Source organism: Apus apus, chromosome 6, assembly GCF_020740795.1.
Source record: "Apus apus isolate bApuApu2 chromosome 6, bApuApu2.pri.cur, whole genome shotgun sequence".
NCBI lineage: Eukaryota > Metazoa > Chordata > Aves > Apodiformes > Apodidae > Apus > Apus apus.
The window spans coordinates 85103-106522 of NC_067287.1; the positions used below are offsets into that span (position 1 = coordinate 85103).

A 21420-nucleotide genomic window follows, 5' to 3' on the forward strand; every position below is an offset into this window, starting at 1 on the left:
CTGTTGTACTAGAATGATGCTAGGCTAATGAATTTAATACAGAATTTAATATATATGAATGGTTTGAAGTAAAAAAAAAAACAACCCAACAACAAAACAATAAAACCCTGCCACTAGTTACTTATTTTTAGATCCCTTATTTTGTGTGTATATAATTCATTACCCCCCCCATGTGCCCAAGATTCATGTCATCACTTCAGCAAGACTTGGCTCAAAGGAAAGGAGAAAGAGGAGTACAGGAAAAACTAGCACTCCAGGCAGTGGAGTCCACCATTCCTACCTAGTTATCAGTCTTCTTTTAACTAGTAAGAGGTCAAATTGCCTTTCAGTCTCAACCACTCTGTGATTGGTTTACATTTTAGGATGTTTTGGGTGAATTTAAACTGACTTTGTCAGAATGATTCCAGAGTGCATGCAGAGTCTTAAGTTTTGACCATAACAGTAGAATATTGCTATGGTCTTAAAGCAACATATTCTAAATTTCGGAAGTCTCTTAAGTTTCATAGGAATACGATGCATGAAGATTAAAATACAGTCTACGTAAAGTGATCTTTAAAAAGATAACTTTTTGTTGCCCTTAGTTCTTTCTTAGTTTATACTGTTTTGACAGTTAATGCACCGTGTCCTGAGAGAGGAGGGTTTCATAAGAGTGTGCCTTAAGAAAATTGACAAGTGTAGAACGTACAAAATGGCTTTTCTTGTCCTGCTATTATATCATGTTATGAGAGAATGTCAATAGAGGTGATCTTAGCAGCTTTGTGATAAACTGTGTGAGTACAGTGAAACATGAGCATTATAGGTTAAACTTTTATTATTTTTGTTGCATTCCCTCAGAATAATGATATTGTAATTTGACAGAATGGAGCTACATACAAGAAAGCTGTATATTTTGTGTAGGCATGGATAAAGTTGAACAGAATTAATTGTCAGTTTTTAGGGGGGAAAAGAAAGCTAATTTTAATAAAAGAAAAATCAACACTTTGCTGTCCCCTCCGTTTTTGGGTAAGGGAGAACTTGGCAATGTAAGTATATGCAGTAATCCATCAAAGACAGAACTGAAGAACTTTCTGCTAAGCTTATAATAAAATAATTACCAGGTCCAACTAAATGCAAGTCACTTGTACCTGCATTTTTTATTTACCCAAGCATTACAGAGCCATGGTATGAATGATACTATTGGCATAAATTAAAACAGTACTTATCTTCTCTTTGGGAGAAGGAAAACACTTCCCTCTTACTGGGAATATAGTTCTTGAATACCTGTCAATGCTTCTGTAGCGTGCAAGGCTCATTCAGCTGACTCATGTCTTGTGTTTGCTTACTGGCTTTCTCAGTGCCTGTGTTTTGCAAGTTAGAGGGAGCAGTGCAAGTTCTCTGTTCCAGAATTTTCTGTGGTAGTCTCAGCTGGAGTGGCTTCTAACTTCAGGTAAATGAACTTTCTGCAGCAGAGCTTTGGATTGAGGAAGCTCTCTGGGACAGACTCACCGGTGTTGGTTGGATTTTGGTTTTCAGGTAACATCTTGCACCTCATGTGATAAGATGAATCAGCTAGGTGTGTCTGTCATTCAGCTCATGTCATATATCTTGACAGTTGAAGGATAAACATCTGAGGATGCCCACTGGTACTACTGTTTTTCTGTGATGCAGGCTTTTATATTGCCTTTGATATGGTTATTTGCAAATTGACCAACCTGAAGCCTTTTACTGCTCCCCAAGTGTAATGTTACTTATCAGTCACCATTTTAATATTGTAAGTCCATTAGTTTCATTTATTATGTTTGTAACTTCACTGTTTAGTAATCACTCTCATTTTCTGTAAATACAAAGACATATATACATATGGAAACACATCATGATTTTGAAAATAATAAAAATCAGTGTTTCCCTTTGTTCTCTGCCATGTTGAAGTTAGCTGACCTTTTTTGGTAAGGTGGTAAACTTCAGAAACTAGACAAATGCTCAAGAAAAGTATTACAAAAAATCTGTCTGTAATAACCCATTTTTACATTTTTTGTTGGTTGTTTCTAAAAGTTATGCTGCTTTCATTATACATGTAACTGGGAAACAGTCTAGGATCCATTATCTTGTAGTTTTCACTGTGATTAGTAAAAGTAGTGTTTCCATCTAAATTTAGTGGAGTGATGTAAACCAATGAAGTTCACGACAAGGTTTTTCATTGCAGTGTTTTGCTAAGCAGTGTTAAATGTGAAAGAAGAGGCGGTGTTTGAATCACAAATGCGTTATTTTATTATCACAACTTCTTAATATCCTGATATATTTTTCTTACGTACTGCTGCTATTTATTTTAGATTTCTAGGAATTTGTTAATGATATCTCCCAGTACAAGGCTACGTAATTCATATTTGCCTCTTCTGTAGTATTGTAAGAGGAGCAGCCTATGGTTCTGAAGGACAGAACTGAGGAGCATGCGTTGTGAAATACAGAAAAGGGGTTGTGGTGTTACTGTGTAATGACTGTGTAATACATAAAATAAGAGTTTCTCTGTTTTGTATGACACATGTCAGTGCAGGAGCCTATCTGTGATTGTTATCTTGGAAGAAAATGCAAGAGCTGTAAACTGTAGGTGCTTGGGCTGCTGAAGGGTTTGTGTGTGTGTGTCTGAACATCGTGTTTTGCTGACTTGGGTTGCAGATAGATGGTTGGTCCCTGTGAGCTGAGCATTCCAGTGCCTGAAAGGGTTACACATTTGTGCTTACAGATAATGCTATCTGGGGCAAGAGTGAATTAGAATTACAATAGATTATTGTTGTTCTTTACAATATATTTGTAGGTAAGAGCTGTGTCCATTTCTAGGATGCTGCTATTGTTAAATCTATTACTGTTTTTTTCTGATGTGCCTATAAAATAGATGTGCTGATACATAATAAATAGTGTGATCTTAGCATTAGAGGATTGTGTTTTCTGGGAGTGGTTATGTTCTTGGGTTCCAGTAGACCTCTGCCAAGTAAGCTCTCAAATACATTGCACAGATTATTTTTCCCCACTTCTGTTTCCTGAAAATACATTATGTCCTACCTGTGTCAGGTTATGTAATTTACTGTGTATTTTATCTGAAAAGTGATTTTTTTTTTAATATGTATCACACATCAAGAGAACAGTTACAAGGAACTAAAAAGTACCAGTGTTTTTGTCTTAGAAATACTACTGCACTAGGTCTAAATGAACTCTTTCTTCAGTGTCACACAAAATGGGAGGACTTTTTCTTCCATGACATCTCAAGCTCTACATGGCAGGTGATTAGTAGAATAGATTTAGATTAGATATTAGGAAGAAATTCCTCACTATGAGGGTGGTGAGACACTAGGCCAGGTTGCCCACGGAAGCTGTGGCAACAACCTTGTATATTGTTGACAAACCAAGAAGTAGTGTTTTTCACTTGATGCTTGGTTAGATTGTGGAATCATCCTTAGATGCTGTGGGGAGCAAAATTACGACGACTTGGAATGATTAGATACATTAATGGAAGAGGTGCTGATCCGTGGGTGCTGAACATGGTGACTGAAATGCAGTGCTGAGTTTGTTAGGTCTTCATGCTTTGATTTCTGGGAGAAGGGATGTGTACCTTTATTCTTCCTCAAAAGGTGTATGACTTCTGTAAATTGCCCTTTATTCTGAATTAGTTTCAGTTAATTTGTTTTTTCCAAATACTAGATATTTTGTGCCTGATAATTTGTGTAGATGCCAAAGGATGCCAAAAAGACAAACATTCTCTTAAGATTTAAATGAATATAGGGGTTTCTTCATATTTTTATGTGAGGGATTAAAAAGTAATAATTTTTGGGTTGTGATTTTTAACGCCAGTTGTTTCAGTCATCACTGGTTATCCTGTCCTTCACTCTTGGTTCCTTGCTGTGCTCTTTTTGCATTGAGTCTGTTGATGTGCCTTCTTCCCTCAACGTAATGTAATAGAGAATAATTTTACGTCCTGTAACTTCAACTTTACAGATTTTTCCCATTTCTCTTTACTTCCCTGTCCCCGTGTGGGTATGTTTAGTCTTCAAGTGTGATATTTGTACATGTACTCTTTACTCCACCCCTGCCCTAACTTAATTTATTCACTTAGAAAAGGCCATTTCTCCCTTTTAATATTTTTTTTTCTTGTTTTCTTCCCTCAACTGGTATTTTTGTCCTTGTTTTCTTTGTCATTTCCCCAGCTCTGTTTGTGTGATTATTGCTTTGTTAATACTGTGCACATTTCCCTGAGTCATGGAAAATGCTTTGGAATTTTGTTTGTGACTGGGGTTTCTGGCTAATGGAGCAAGATGCAAAACTGTTGCTGGGTCTTTTTGGTGGTCTGGAGCAGCCACATGAATGTGGAAGTCCTGAAGTCTTCTCCTTCCTCCCTGTTTAATAGAGCTTACAGCACTGTAGAGCTAATATGCTGTCTCAAGGTAGTGTTCAGTCTTTAAACCAAGGATGAAGATAAGGGCCCTGCTAATGCGGTAGTGCTCTGTATCTCTCTTGTTGATCAGATCAAGATAGATTTAAAAGGATGAAATGGCACTTCCTTTGCTAGAAGAAAAACTTAATTCTTTTCACATTTTTCTTTCCTCTTCCACTGATGATGATGGCAGAAAGAGGAATAATACTGCATTTCTGCTGGCAGTGTTCCTTTCTCCTGTTTATACTAGCAACGTAGAGTTGTTAATCGGTGTGTCCCCACTTGTTAGAGAGTGGCCTTGACACCATTCTTGTTTATCAAATGTACAGAAGTGACACATGGGAGGTTATGTAGAAGGGCTGACACTTTTAGTCGTGTGCTTGCTGATCCCTGCAGGTGCTGAGGCAGAGAAAAATTATATCGGGTCTGTAGAATGTGGGAGTCGATAAAAACTAATTAAGTGATGCAAAAACCTTTCAGCAGTTTGAGACAAGCTTTGCCAAAAGATCATTTTTTTCACAAGTCTTGAATCTTGATCAAAATACCTAATCATGGTGTAGACCTTCTTGTCATTGCTGACATCATTGCTTTCATCCATCATAACAGGGAAAGGTCCTGATGTGGAAAGGTTCATGGCCCAGCAGTGTCTGATGTGCTGACAGAGCTTTGATGATCCATGCAGCTTTTGTTTCTTCCAAAGGGATTTTTTTTTTCTTAGTAGCTGATTCTAGGAATCTCACCTTGTCAAACTGTGTGAAGTGGTCAGCAATGTGAGTAAAAAAACCAACATACCTCAGCATTCTGAACCTTTTCATTTTTTAGCTTGAATTAGATTTCTGTGGGAGGGTAATGATGCTACAAAACTGGCACATTTCACATACATGTATTTTACCTGAGAAGTGCAAAAAGGACTTGGAATTTGAATTATATTTTAATAATACTGAACTAAATGAAGCCTTAGATCAGTAGTTACGCTTTTGTGGTCTGTTGCACTGAAAGAGAAGCAAAAAGGAAGATTCTCTTTGTTCTTCACACAGTGTATATAAAGATGTTTAGCATCTGGAAATCAGATCACGTGCAATGGTTCTGGTATGAGAATTAATATTTTTAAAATATCAAAACACAGCCAAGCAAGCAAATTTAGATTAATGATGATTTAAGGGGAAGGATAACAATTCAGAGAACAATGACTGTGTCTAAAGGTGTTTACTTGATCACAATCAGACAGCCTTGTGCCAGGGGAGGTTTACATTTAGTACTAGTAACAATTTCTTCACTGAAAGGGTTATCAAGCGTTTGCATAGGCTGCACATGGAAGTGGTTGAATTGCCATCCCTGGAGGGATCTAAAGGACATAGAATCACAGCATTGTCAAGGTTGGAAAAGACCTTCAAGGTCATCAAGTCCAACTATCCACCCTACGATCCCTAACCACTAAACCATCTTATGGAACACCACGTCTGCCCCTTTTTTGAACACCTCCAGGGATGATGCTTGTGCTACCTCCTTCCTCATGTAGATGTGGCAGCTGGGGACATGGTTTTGTGGTGGACTTGGCAGTGCTAGATTTACAGTTGGACTGTAATGATCTGAAAGGTCTTTCCCACCTGATTGATTCTGTGATTGTAAGTGGATCCCAATGCCCATAGAAATGAGTATGAGAGAAAATTACTTGAATAGAAGAATGAAGAGAAACTAGGCTAGAAGTCTGTCTTGTGTTTTGGGGCCAACTTGTAGTTCCTGTGTACAGTGCTCTAGCAGCTGAATAACTCCTGGATTTTCTCTACAGCAGAGAGCTATATTCTGTTCACAGAAGGCAGGAACTGCAGTTGACCAAAGGGTTTGTGTGGCTTCTGCTTTCATAAAGCAGTGCTAGCATCCTCACAATAAAAATACAGATTCCTGAGTTTAGGACGACTGTAATAAAAAATGGACAACTGCCATTTTCAGATGCTCAAAAGGTGATTTCTTAGTACAGGGAAATGGAATTAATGTTTCTTACCTTAATTCTGCTTTTATGAAGTTCAGATATTAGTAAAGGCCTTTTGTTTCCTGCCACTTAAAATTTTATCTAATGTAGGTGAAGAGTGGTTAGTTCTTTGAGCAGTTATAAAGTAATGGTATGAGAAAACAGAGCATTTTGGGGAAATGGAAGCTATGTTTGGTTTTCTCCTTTCAGATATTTTACGGAATGAGGAATGAACCATTTTAAATAAGTGGAAGTGGAAATAGAAAATATTGAAGATAGTTTAGTGTGGGTTGTATTCATCCCCTCCCCTTAAAATGGTGTGGTTCCTGTTTAGAAGGTACAGCAAGATGTGTCCAGAGCTTAACCAAGAAAACAGTGCTGCAGGCAGCAGTGAGTGTGTGACCATTTGTCTGTATTGGCCAGCACTTGACTTATGCTTAGAGGTGAATCTGGCATCTCTGGATGTGAAGTTTTTTTGTGATTCTCTTACATCATTATTGCAGTGGGAATGTCCTGATAAGGCCTCATCTGGAATACAGTGTGTTTCTGTTTTGTTCAGGATTACTCACATACAAGGAACTTAAAACTGAAATAGAGAAGAACGTAAACTAGAATTCTGAGGGTGCTTTGGAGACTGACAGGAGGAAGGATTTGGAAGAATTTAGATTGGTTTAGTTTAATAAAAGTAAAACCTGAGAGCTTGTATACACCTGCCCTATGGGCCACAACTGCCAAGAAAAACAGTACAAAGAATACAAAAATTGTGGGTTCAAACAAATGACATTAAGCTGATTAAAAAAAAAAAAAAAAGGCTGGAAACCTAACAAAGGTAAAGATGGGAGGAGAAAGCCAAATTTTACAATGGATCGATTTACAGTTTGATCCATTATGAGAAGAACTGCGTGATGTCGGATAGGAGGGAAGTAGATTTGAACCAATGAGTACACTCGTTTGTAGAAGGGGACAGAGGAAGAATTGCAAGCAGGCAAAACCCAACAACAGGATCACAGCGACTGATGCCTAGTTTTTGCTAGCACTGATATGCACATTGCTGAAATCTGCTGCTGAGTACTGAACTCCTGTTGAATTATCAGTTTCCAAAATCATAAGGGGTTGTTTTGCTGTGGCAGACTAAAATTTTTCTGAAACTATATATTTGCACAAAGCTTACATAGTTAAGTGTACTATCACAGTGGAGATTTTTTGATTGGTCTTTTGTTTAAATCTGTGTTTTGAATTGCTGGTTCTCCACACAGTAGCTCATTAAAGGAGATAAAAGCATTTTAAAAATATTTCTACAACTCTGTGGATTTTTATCAGCTTACTTTCCTAAGACTGTGTATGTTTTAGGGGCATGACTTTTCTCTTACTTTTGACTGTTTCAGTAGAAGGGTTTTCCAGGAAGCAGATTAGTCTTGTGTTAGTCTTTGACCGCATACTAATGACTTTTCTGCTAAGACTTTTGAAAGTATCGGTAATGGCATATCTTGTCTTGCATAGAGAAATTTGCTTCTGTTTTTTCAAATACTTATGTAAATGATGTAGGCAACAAGTGCCTCCATTTTACCAAATGATCTATCAGGTTTTCAAGAAATACTAGTTAGAAATGTTAACAGAAGTATGTAACAATTTAACGAAGTTTCCCTAATGACACATTTTCAGTCTTTGATAATGCTGTAACTTTGTTAGCTCTCCTGTCACAGTAAACGTCCAGAGCAGACAAGTCCTGAATTACTAATGAAAACCTGGAAGAGTGTAACTTCAAAACTCATGTTCTTTCAACCTTTCCCTATATAATTAAAAAGGGCACCATGTCAGTTTTTAAGAGACAGGCGTATCTTCTGTAGGATGTTTGCATTGGAGAAAGAAGCAAATTGCAGTCAAGAAAGCAAATGATGTCTTACCTCATGGATTTATGAAAATGGTGCAGTTTTTGCAGTATTTTGCAGTGCTTTCAGATTCTAAGTTTTGATTTAATTGAGAAGATGTAATTGCCAGAATATAAACCAGTTATTCTAGTCTTGCTTAAAAAACACCTTGCAAAGTGATAACAGTAACAAAGGTGGGAATTCACCCCGCCCTGTCTTCCCACTTCATTCAAAACTCCATTAACTATTTAGATGATGACATTAAGCACAGGAAACTTCCTTTTTCTTTACTTCATACACAATAAGGAAATAATGCAGGAAAGAAGGATTAGGTTACATTACCTACCATTACATAGTGAATAATGAAATTTGAAGAAAAAAAAAAAATTCTGTTCAAGGTAACTGTCCCATTCGTGCAATAAGAAGCAATTATTTCACCTGTTTGTGTAGTTCAATGCAGTGAGTGAGACACTTTGCCTGTGTTGAGTTGGTACGTGTAAACAGAGAAGAAAGTTTACAGTTCCTCTTCCAGCCAGTGTGGATTTTCTGTTTTTTCTGTTCTTTTAAATATTAAACTTCCACCTGTCTCCATTGAGTGTGGAATGTCAGCTGTTTCTGGCCTTTTATTCTAAAACAGCATTAGAATTTTGTTTGCATTTCTGGATACTTTGTTTTACTCTTTGTAATAATCACTTCTAAAGACAATTTTGTTTTTTTTTTATCGGACAGAGAAGTTGGTGTTGTGTAACTTCCTGAAGTTCATGCCAAGTCACATCTTTTCTGTTGATTTTTAGCTTAGTTTTCCACTTAATATAGAATTTGTATACCTGTGGCAACTATTTACTCTGTGTTTTGGACAAAGTTTTGGCTAGGACCAAAACTAGTCTGTGTGCTTTTAATCAGGGAGATAAATATGTGAGGAACATATTAATGATAAAAGTAGATGCTTCCTTTTTTTTTTTTTTTAGTTAAAAAATTTTAAAGCTTCTGTCTTGGTGTATATATATATATCTGCAGCAAAAAGTATGATTTTCCACATCTAACAGTCACTCATCTTAGTCAAGTTTTCCCTTAAAAGAAAAGTTGAGTCTTTTTTGTAGATAAATGCAATTTTGGATAAAGCAAACATGAGATTGAACTCTAGAGGAAGTAACAGTCAGAATCACATTTCTCACAGTAGGCATGCCTTTCAGTTGTCAGTTGGTGTATGCTTCTGGTGGAGCTGGACCTGTCAGTAGGTTGTGAAGTGAATGGTAGGAGCCTGCAAGGTACTAAGGTAATGAAACCCGACAGCTCTCAAAGGATGTGCTGCTATTTCCAACTGAAGACTTACTTTTATTTGGGCCATTTAATTTATTCTGGTTGTGGTGATCAAAATTCTTGCTTTTCCTATTAGAACTTTAAAACAACTTAGTGTCAGTACTGCTTCCATTTAGCTGGTATGATTTTCTGTGGTGCGTGTCCTGGTCCTGTGCTGAGATGTGTCTGCCCATGGGACGTGGTGATGCTGCTGTGGCTGCATCCTGCCCCTGCTGTGCACAGGGCTGCACACTTGTGTGGCTGAGGGGAGAGGGAGGTCTTTTGGAAGGTGTTTGTGTCTGTAAATAGACTGCAGCTTGCTTTGCTGCCGTACAGCTGGCTATTCAAGAGCAGTATTACTGAACTCCTGAACATGTGTGGATAGTGGTGGAATAGGGGATTGTTCAGGAGGAGCTGTAATTGGAAGCAATGGGATGAGAGGGGAAAGTAGTTTAAACTGTAGTAGTCAGTTAAAATGTGTAAAGATGATACGGAATCTGGTTCCTGAAAACTTGCACACAACTTTAGGGACCCAGCATGTTTGCAACCCAGCAGCTCACACAGGACCCAGAAGCTTTGGACTGGCTAACCTAGGTGTTGCTGACAGTGCAGAGGCAAGAGTGTGCAGCTTCATGGGCTGAAGGGAGAAGCAGTAAATACCTGACAACTAACTGCACTGTGGTGTGTGCTGTAGGAAGATAGTTGTATTGTTTAGCTTAGCTTAACCTTGCCTGAACACCAGTTAAACAGTCACAGTAGGGACTGTAGTGTGATTATATCTTATTTATAGCAGAGTCTTTTGCCTCTGAGAATCTTATCAAGTGGTGTGGTAGATCAATTTTGGTTTTATCCTAGTATTTTTAAGTTAGATGATGTCTTGCTGCCATTAAATTTTATACTAGGCAGACTCAACATGGGATTTATGATAGCCCAGTTTAAGTTTCTAGGCTACAGACTGTGTGGGTTTCACTGTGTCGCACAAGATGTGCATTTCTTACATTGTCTTATTTAACGTTTCGTGATATAAAAATCCTCTACTTTTTCTGCACCACTGCCTTATGTGTTTGCTTGTGATATCCAAATGTATAATTAGGTCTTAGAATGTTAACAACAAAAAAAATCTCACTACTGAGTGCTACTTCCCTTTAGGAAGAAATGCACAACTGTATTTACTTGTAGGGTAAAAAAGTGATTTATTTGAAGCAAAGCAGTTTATTATCTATAATTTTCCAAGATAAAGTGTGAAATAATTGTCTTGCACCACCAATAATAATCCTCTTACTCTCTTGCAAGCATCAAATACAAGGTACTGGAAAGAGGGGAAAATATTAACTCTGCTTCATGTATAACCTGCAAATTTTAAAGTCAAGCTAAATCAATGGGTGATGTGTGTACATCTCAAACATAGGTGAAATGTACAGGTGATAGAATCATAGAATCATAGGGGTTGGAAGGGACCTCGAAAGATCATCTAGTCCAACCCCCCCCGCCAGAGCAGGGTCATCCAGAGCACATCACACAGGAATGCATCCAGGCGGGTCTTGAATGTCTCCAGTGAAGAAGACTCCACAACCTCTCTGGGCAGCCTGTTCCAGTGCTCTGTCACTCTCACAGTATAGCAAATAAGTTTTCCTGTGTTTAAAATAATATAATTATTAGAGTTACAAAATTATCATTTCTGCCACTGCTGTGAAGGGAATGATGGAGCATTACTGTTGCTAACGTCACAGGGGAGGTGAAATGCCATTACTGAAGTGGACAGTGGGCAGTTGAGATATTCCCAAGTAACAAAGGGAGGGTAGATTCAGAAATCCTAGAGAAACTGAACAGGAACTAAAGACACTTGATGACACATCTGTAAGCCATTCATTGTTCTTTCCTAATGAGGCAAATTCCAATCCATTCCAGCAAGTGAGCTTGCAATATTTCTTTGATACTGGGAAAGGTGGGAGGGATGTTTTCAATATGCAGGCTTCTCTCTCTCAGAAGGAAATTGACTGCTATGACTACTTTAGAGGTCTTGGACCATTTATTTACTGACTGGTAGGTATATTGAGGTAGCTCTCTACAGCAGCTGACTAAAACTGAACAATGAAACCTTTAGTCTTTGGAAAGATAATAAATACGAGATTCGGCATTAAATATGCTTTTCTTTGTTGATGAAGAATGGACAATAACCTTTGATTAACTTGATAATTTGTTTATAGTAAATATGTACAACTTACAGGAAAAGGGACCAGGGCACTGTGTGATGCATTTTGAAACGTAGTGCATTGTATATCCATTTGTTTACCTGAGTAAGAAATGGGAAGTTAGATTTGTTCTTATGTGAACAGACAACTGGTTTTGTTCTTAAAAACTGAATTATTTGCTTAGGTTTGCAGTAGTTGTATCAAGATGCATTTTTTTTTTTTCCCCTTGGAGCATTAGATATGCAGGACATTTGTCAGTCAGTTGTATATGGTACAAAATTGTCCAACTGAAGTTAGTTTTGGCTTATCAAAAGGTAGTAGGCAAGTTTGTGTGTATACATCTAGCCAGATTTACTATCCCATCTGTAAAGTTCTTGGATTTGGACCTTCAATAAAATCTTGGCTATGGTGTAGGTCACACTGTTTTGGAGGAAGAACAATTGGGCACTGCATTTGATTAATTCAACACTGGTACTAGTTTTATTTCCTGTAATTTTGAATATAGTGCTAAATTTGTTCTGCTGAAGACAGACTTTTTATTTAGCCTAATGAAAGTATCTGATATTACTATGTTCATGCTGGGTATTTGTGTAATACTGTGTGGTAGTTTAATGGAGGGCTGTGCTCCTGTCTTTAAGTATTTCAAGAAATGGATTAAGAAATCACTCTTTTCATACCCCAGCACCTGCTGGTGACATTGCACAACTGCATGTTTTCTCTGCCTGTGTCTCCTTGTTTTTCATCCCACTTCACCCAGATGTTTCCTGATACCTCTGCACATTTTTCATGTTCCTTCAAGCTTGGATTTTACACCCCTCTGTCACAGAGACACCCATCCACAAAACCGACAGGGCAGCTGCTCAAAATGAAGATTTATTCCAATCAAAATTACTCAGCACTCTTAAAAGACCAAAGTAAGTCCAGATGTCAGGCAGAAATGTAATGTTACACAACTTTACTGAAGACTTGTCATGTTTCACAAACAGATCTTTTAGAAAGGTGACCCAAAATACACACACACTCGCTCATGAGAGGGAAAACCTCCCACTTAAAAGTACCCAGAAAATAAAACCACTCACCAAGAGGAGATGAGGGCTTCCTGAAGGATAAATCTAGAAGTATCCACTCACAGAAGGGCCTTTGTGGGCACTCTCTCCTGGGCGGCTTCCTTGGGTGCTGGCCCCGTCCCAGGGAACACGGCTCCCGGAGCAGAGCGACTGCGCTGGGGAGGGCGCCCCCTCCTCTTTTATAACCTGTTCGGACCGGGCTGCGGCCTCCTATTGGTGGTGACGCCGAGGCTCCCTGGGGCCTGAGCGCCCATTGGCTGGGGCCGCTGTCCGTTGCCGGGGTCCCGCCTCCCGGCTCCCGCCCGGGCCGGCTGTGGCGGGAAGGGGCGCGGGCGGCGGGCGGCGGGCCGGGCGGCGGGCCGGCCTTCCTCCGGCTCCGGCGGCCTCTGCAGCGCCGGGACCGCTAGGGACGGGCGCTCGGTAGGTCTTTCGTCAGAGAAGTGCCAGTGTCCTTTGGTGAAACGTGTTTTAGGTGCTACCTGACGTGATTGGTGCGGAGCTGTGAGAAGCGGTTTTACTTGCACACGTGGCTGGTGTCGAATTCTTTTTGCTTTGGGATTAATTCGTAATGTATGCAGGCCTAGGTGTGGCTGTAGTGAAGCCTGTGCTTAAAACTGTTACCTGTTGGTGCTTGCAGTTGTGCCATCTTTTGTATTACAATTTCTGAAGTATTGATTACAGGTTTTTGTGGAAACCTATTTGTTTTTATTTTTTTTGCTTTTTTAATAAATCTGTAGAGGATTTTCCGAGTAGTCGCCTCTTTAGGTGCTGAGGGCAGAGATGTCTTTCCTTGTTCCTCGGTGTACAGGCTTGCACCCGGTCAGAGCTGAAGAGGCACAGAAGTCAGCAGCTGGTCAGGGAGATGCGTTGAAGCAACAGATCAGGCTGAGGCTGCTACTCAGGATTTCCTCCTAGTCTTTTAATCTTTTGGAGGTGTTGTTACCCTGGGGAAACAAGTAGGCTACTTTCCAGTGTGGTTGGGTCCTTAGGGATCTGAGTAACCTCTCTGTAGAGAAACTTTTTTCTTCTCATTGGACAGTGCTCAGGAAGCTGTGAATGTGCAGAGTGCTCCACCTGCCCCTCAGGTTTCTGGTTATCATTCCATGCAAACAGCAAGCTGGAACCTGAAGAGCTATTTTCACTGTCTTTTGACTCTTGAACCTCTAACATCTGTCCCAAGGTTCAGGTTTTGGGGGGCTCTTCGGTGCCTTCAGGACTGATACCAAAACAGGAGTGGGCAGGTACAGGTGTATTGAGAAGCAGAAGGTGTGTGCAAAACAGTCATAGGCAGCAAGTACTTGAGCTTCAGCTAATACAGGAAATACCACCTTTACAATTAGAAGAAGCAGCATGGCTTCATTTTCTACTTTGTGAAGGATATCCAGGGTTCTAGTCAGCCAGTGGAATGGTTGAGAGAGCAGCAAAATACATACTTTTAAAAAATATTTTCCTCTCTTAAATGCTTTGCTCCCACTTTTTAAATGGTGTAGTCACTGTGTCGTATCTCCTTCCATCACTTCTCCTTTCTGGTTGTTTTTTTTTTTTTTTTGGTGTTACCAAAGCATGGCAGTAAGATAGAGAGGGGAAACAGTAATGTTTTTGACTTCTCCTTGGAAGAACAAGCATGACTCCTGTCCTGGGTTGATGATGGTGGCCCTGACTGGTATGAGGAACTAATTGTTCTTGGCTGTCCTTTGACACAGAAGAAAAAGACCTGCAGGTTTTTTGGCAGGCCTGGGAGTGTAGTTTGATAGTACTGCCTGTAACAAGCAAAAAAAGCAGTTATTGGTCTTAATACGCACATGTTTACAGGTTGTAGTTTAAAATTAAATTAAAAAAAAAAGGCTGTTGTTGATGTAATTACCTTCTTAAATTTACAGTGTTAGTTATCTTACCTATCTCTGTAAAAGAAGGTCTTGCTCATGTAGGTGGCTGAAGTTTGTGTAAATTTATTAGTATGCTTTTTTTGATTGTGCTGCTGTGAGGTAGGCTGGCTTTATGCTCCCATCAGTGTGATGTCATAGGAAACAATTCTAGAGTAAAAATGTCCTTTTTTCTATACATGTTTTTTTTTTAAAAAAAAAAACCCACACGTGTTCAGTGTAAAATAAACCCAAAGCAATGATAAAACCCCCTGAAATACCATTTTACTTTAGTGCTTTTTGATATGTAGGCAATTAGGTGTACTGTAGGCAATTATCTATCAATGTAGCTGAAGAGAGCATCTACATCTTTGTATAGCAAGTGTATGTTTAGTGCTGCAGAAGATAGGTTTAAAAGATCAGTGAAATTTCACTGACTCTTGACTAGTCTTCAGTGAAAAAGAAATCCCAACAAGGTCAGATTTCTACCACTATAGTAGGTAACCTTTATTTGAAATGGTTGTATTCCAAATATTGTGCTGCTTTGTATTTCCTATATAGTGTGTATGAATTGTGTGTTTAGAAAAACTTGATCTACCCAGGGAGGAAAAAAAATCTGGGAAGAGGGCAACGCGAACAAGTGTCCAAAAATTATTTTTTGTTTTACATTTTTAGTGAAATATTTCTGGATTTTCTACTGATATGGGGATGCTTCTGAATTCTCATGGCGTGAGGAGAATCTGAAATCCTCATGCTAGAGAGCATCACTAATGGAGGCTGGAATTCTTTTTGTGTTTTAACAGAAAGATTCCTTTAAATACTGTGTGTGTTAAAGGGGGATGTATTGTCCTATATTATTCACAACTTAGTAAGAGTAAAATGGGTATTTGTACTGAAACAGTTGTTTGCAAACAAATAAATTGTAATTACATAATATTTGGCTTAAACTATTCCCATTTTAATGGCTTCATATCTGGCTGTGGGAAAGTGTTCTCAGTACACTGGAAATACTTTACAGACAAGATTTTTTTTAAGAGATGTTTATTTTCTGTTTGATGTATCTTTCTTTGTCCTTGTAAAAGTTACTTGATGGAAGGATGACTCAGTTGATCATTAATTGTCTTTTGTTTGCAGGTTGCAAACCAGCAATGTCACAGAACTGACCACATTCATCACAGTAAGTGAACCATAGCAATAAGCATTTTGATAATTTTCTGAGAAGCAAGAATCATGGGGAAAAGGAAAATGTTATGTACTGTATTGGCTTAGTGCTAAATTCTACATCCAGGTCCTGATGTCAGCAAGACATAAGGTTTAACTAAGATTTTTAGATTCTCAGTCCACATCTACAATTACTTTTATGACTTCAGGCTTAACTAATGAGTAGATCTTTAAAAATGAATGTCCATAATAACACCGTTACCATTCTTTTTGGATTTCTTTGTATGTAGGCTTGAAATACAAATATGATAGAATGTAATTTTAGTGTGGCATGTTTTCAGTATACCTTTAGTAGATGTAATGTCTGACTTTATACAGTTGAGGGAATATTTAAGATGACTTGAGAGATTGTATTGGGAGTTTTGATTCCAAAATCAATTTTAGCAACCTTGAAAAGTATTTTCATTAGTCAGAGAATGTGTGATTTTTATTGCTACATGATTAGCATAAATCACATTGTTCTCATTTATAGGTACTTTACTAGACAATTAGGAAATGAACAATTTTGCATTCACATCAATTTGCTTTTTTTTTTTCAGGATAACTAAAGAAAAAAAAAGTTTGTGTCTTATTCCACTACTTGGCTTTAGTCAAAGTTGAAGTGAAAACTAAAACAGATATGTAAACAGAAAGCCTGTCTGGCTTTGCTTAGCTCACAGATGTAACTTTCAGGCACACTTTTTAATTTTTATTGTACTTACTGTCTGTCAGGGACATAAAGAGAGGAAAATCTGAAATAGATTTTTGTTATATTTCGGTGCTACTCATATTACCCATCAATTCTTCCTACACTTGGGGTAATTTACCCTGAAAATACCACACTTAAATTTGTGAAGATATTGTAAGTTTATGTCCAGTAATGAGATCCGATGGTTAACGAGAGCCTTCTTTAGATCCCAGACATGATCCTGTGTGATACAGCAGAGTCTAATGTTTCAGTAGTGACCTTCATGCCCGCATCCCAGAGGTGACTTTACAACCAGTAAAGATAAAATTTACATGAATAATAGGGGGGAAAAAAGGAATCACAGAATGCCAGGTTGCAAGGGACCTCAAGGATCATCTGGTCCAACCTTTCTACGTACTTGCATAGTTTGTATGAGGAGACATGAAGCACTTTTGCATGTTGATTAAAATAATTTTTAGGATGAAATTTGAAACCCTCAGGGTTTAGAAGCACTCAGGTGTCCAGTTGCACCCTTCTGTGCAGTGCAGAAAGAGAAGCTGTTCCAAGCAGTGCACGTGGCTTAACACAGTGTTTGCAGGAATGTTAAGAGCGTTGGGTTGGAGGAGACCTCTAGAGATCATCTATTCCATCCCCCCTGCTGAAGCAGTATTGCCTGGAGCACATTACTCAGGATGCATCCAGGTGGATTTTTAATGTCTCCAGCAAAGGAGCCTTCACAACCTCTCTGGGCAGCATGTTCCAGTGCTTTGTCACCCTCACAGTAAAGAAGTATTTCTTCACATTTAGGTGGAACTTCCTGTTTCAGCTGGTGCCCATTGCCCCTTTTCCTGTGAGTGCACCAACACCTCTTGAATAGGTTTATATGGAGAGAGCAGATCTATTAAATAGAGGGGATCAAGTGAATCAAAGGTCAGAACAGTTTTCTAGTGAACACATGGCCTAGCAGGCAGATACGAGAGCGAGTTAAAGCAGGAAGTAGGTAGCCTGCTATTTCAGAGCGAGGTGCAGTGGTCTGAACCAATTAAAAAAAAAAAAAAAGCAGAACTAGGAAAGTCATTAAGTAATTTGCAATAATAGACAAAAATAGGAAGACTATCTAGGATTTAGAGTTTACTGCAGGCATCAGACACTGTGAGACTTTATGTAATAGGGGAGTATAGTTACTACTGTAAGGTGAGCCAGTTGTAATGGCTTTCTTTTTATGAAAGCTGAACCCTGTTGGGTTTTTGTTAATGAGGTAAAGTTTTGGTTTTTTTGGTTTTTTTTTATTTTTTTTTTTTTTTTTTTTTTCTGGGATGCATTGAAACTGAGAAATTGCTACCTACCAGCCTCCCAGTGTCTAGAGGAAGATCTTGAAACTTCCCAGAAAAGGTTTCCAGTTTTGCAGGGGTAGAATGAGAGTAGCATCTAATTAGTTTTAAACATTACCTGTATCTTGAGTTTTAAAGAGCTAAACCTAACTTCCTTGTTTGTGAAATGTTGTTTTAAAAAAAAAATAAAAATCAGTCCTTTGGAAGGAGGTGCAATCCCTTTGAGAATGCAGGTATGCAGAAATGTGAAGACAGCTGTTGCTTGAGTTGAAAACTTCTCTCTGACTTTTCTGAACACTCAAGTGTTATGAGAACTCCTTCCTCCTTAATGTTTTGACAATTATCTACAAACGGGTCTAGATCCTAGTTTGAACAGTAGTTTTCCCTACACCTACATCTATGGAATGAGAGCTGCTAGCTGGCTTCAGCTGTGACCTCTTACTTTGTGGAACAATAGAATGCTTCTCCCTTTAGATACACAATTGGAGAAGAACAGGAGGAATTTACAGAATGATTTGTGCTTTCTGATCAGTTTTCCTGTAGGACTTAAAGAATGCAAGAGAAATAATAGCCAGGTTTAAATCTCCAAACAAGCTTGTTTTTAGGGCTGATTGTACTAACTCAGTGTTCCAGTTTATTCTGCTAGTTTGTTTATGGCCAACTATGCATTAATTAATCCTTTTGCGAGGATTTCAAATCTCTGAAGAAGAAAAATAATATCCTTCATGATCTCTAATACTTTTGTGGGTACAGTCAGTTATTTAGCCTACAGAACATCCTGTATTGTGGAGCAACAACAGCCCTTCCATCCTAACAAAGAAATGGCACTTAAGTATGTGTTCTGTTGTAACACATAGGTTGCCCAAGGAGGAGGTTGAAAAGAATAGGAAAAATGGCAAGTAATCATTCCTTGTACTTTTGTGAGTTGTGGGGTTTTTTTTGTTTTGTTAATGTTGTTTGTGTTTTTTGTTAAAGTCATGTCATTTTAGATAAGAGATTCTTGAGGATACTGATTTCTACTCTCAAAATTCAAAATTCTTCTTATGCCTAATGAGGGCTCTTTGTGTTTGTTCCAAAACATGGTGGCGGGGAATTCTAACTGTTCCATTTTCCCTATGGAAACAGAAATCATGTAGAATGTTGACACAATCCTTAAAAGTTAGGCAGATAATACTTCCTAAAAATTATCTATATGGTTTTAAAAAACCAATTTAATAATGGATATAATTAAATAAGTCATTTAGAAGTAGAAGATCAGCTGAGCAGAAGGCTGAACAAAATGTTCTTGAGAGTTAAGGTAAAGTTAAGAAGAGGCCTCAGAATGTGACCAAAATTTATGATTACATATTATGTTTATGAGAGATGTTGCCATTACAGGAATATTAGAGTTGGTGAATGCTGTGCTTTGCAGAAGAATCTTTGTAGGTGAGATATACACTTAGGCTTCTTCCATATTTTTTTTTCTGGGGTGGAAGAGGAGAAAAAGAACCTTTATCAAAGAGGAGAAAGATGTTAAAGGATTTGTAAATTGTACTTTCTGTGTAAAGTAGAAGTAAGAACTTGACAGGTTCTGAAAACTGCCCGGTTTCTTTTCACAATAATGAAGTAGTCATTGGCCTACTTTGAATTGGTGACTAGAAGTGTGAAAGGTGAACAATAACAAAAAATGCTGTGTTTGTTTTTTTTTTTAAACTGTCAAACCCAGGAAAGATTTGTTTATGTTTTAATTACTGGTTCTAAAATATAGAAGCTAATTGCTTAGAAAAGCACTGTCACAGCACCTTGTCCTCAAACCAGGACAAGCACTTACCTTACATTTAACTTAAATGTGTGTAAATAGTAGCAGGGTTGCAAACTAAATAGAAACACAGCAGATTTGCAGAAATGTGCAAGTTAGGCATCTTGCTTTTCTTTAAAAACAATGTGCTTTATCATTTGTCAGCTGCTGTGTCTCCAAATGTAGGAAATTGCACAAAAATGAGATTGTTGAACTGTAAGTGAAACTTGGTAAGAACTAAAAAACTGACAGCTAATGAGAAGCTCTTGATAAACTGGAACAAAGTGTATGGAGAGATAAGGGGGAAGGAGAAAAAAATGGTGAGCTCAGGTTAACAAAAATAGTTCTGTGCTCTTATGTCAATTTGTGTGTGTCAGCTCCTTCCCCACAACCCCTCCTATTCTTCTCATCAGAAGGCAGCTTAAGCATCTAGTAACATACATGTATTTGCCTTTTTCCATCATGCAGCTACTCAAAAGAATGCACAATTCATGAAATGGTGCATTTGGTTATGGAATAGGAATCTTTGTTTTTATATTCCCCAAAAATAATTCTGGGCCCTACTGTACAAGACAGACATGGAAGAACTTATTTTACTGTGGGGGTGATGAGACACTGGCAGGTTTGACCAGAGAATCTGTGGATGCCCCATCATTGGAAGTGTTGAAGGTCAGGTTGGATGGGGCTTTGAGCTAGTAAAAGATGCCTCTGCCTATGGCAGGAGTGTTGGACTAGATGAGCTTTGAAGGCCCTTTCCAAACCAAACCATTTTCTGGTCCTATGAAAACATGCTGTTTCTTGCTTGTTGTAATAGTACCTGAAAAGCTGCAGGTTTTTTTTTTTTGACAGTGTAGACAAATGTACATTTGGCCAGTTCAGAAAAAATAAAAAAGCTAAACCAGGCCATTCCCCAAAGAATGTGAACATTTACTTCCTTCATGCATGTGTAACACCTGCAGATTTAATTATAACTTTGCTTCAGTATAATTGACATTGACTAAGAAACTAAAAAGAATACAATTTTAAGTTTTATGTGCATAGAGTAATTATACAGGGTGTAAATAAAAGCAGAAGGTCATTATGCCCTTTTACTTGTTTTTGTATCTTTCCTTTTAGAAAATGATCTCATTAAAAAATTGAAATTAAAGTACCCTCTTGTGTGTTGCTGATTTGTTTCCAGATATGGTCATTGTGTGTACATGTATATACTCGCTTGTACCTATATTTTTAGATTTATTAGGGAAAACAAATTTATGTGCTAGATAAAACAATTACAGAAGTAAAATTACAAAATGACTGAAAGTTTCAAGGAAATAATGAATAACTTTTCTCTGCATAATACCTGGTTTTATTACAGTTTTCTTTTAGACTAATAAGCCTATGTTCGATGTGTTGTACTTTGTAATCGAAGGCAGTTTAAAAAACCCCCTGTGCTGACACAACTTCTGTGAGAGTTACTGCCAACTGTTTTAGTGCTGCTGCTGCAAGCCAGATTTAATAATGGTTATTTGCCGAAAGAGTTAAACAGCAGATTTTGATTATGTATTATCAATCCATGATTAGCATCTGTTAGGAGGAATAAGTGGTTTATTAAGCTTTACTGTACAGATGGCAACTGGAGGATCTCGGATGTAAATTGAATTTTTGGTAGTAACACTGTGTTGTTAAGACCGGCTGGTTTTATCTTTGGAATAGCAGTGATCCGTTTGCACAGAGAAGTGTTTATGTTGTTTACAGTTACTTTAAAAGTTAGAAGTTCAGAAAT

General features: G+C 38.1%; 1 protein-coding gene across 15 annotated transcripts in view; it reads left to right on the top strand.

Moving 5' to 3' along the window:
* BAZ2B (bromodomain adjacent to zinc finger domain 2B) overlaps positions 1–21420 on the top strand; it is a 137191-nt gene that overhangs the window by 20672 nt on the left and 95099 nt on the right. For 14 of the 15 annotated variants that reach the window (XM_051623896.1, XM_051623895.1, XM_051623905.1 and 11 more), the window contains exon 2: positions 15794–15836. The exons of the other annotated variant lie outside the window; for it this stretch is intronic. The gene's annotated coding sequence lies outside the window, so the exon portion shown is untranslated. The remainder of the gene's footprint in view (positions 1–15793; positions 15837–21420) is intronic. 15 annotated transcript variants of the gene reach the window in all.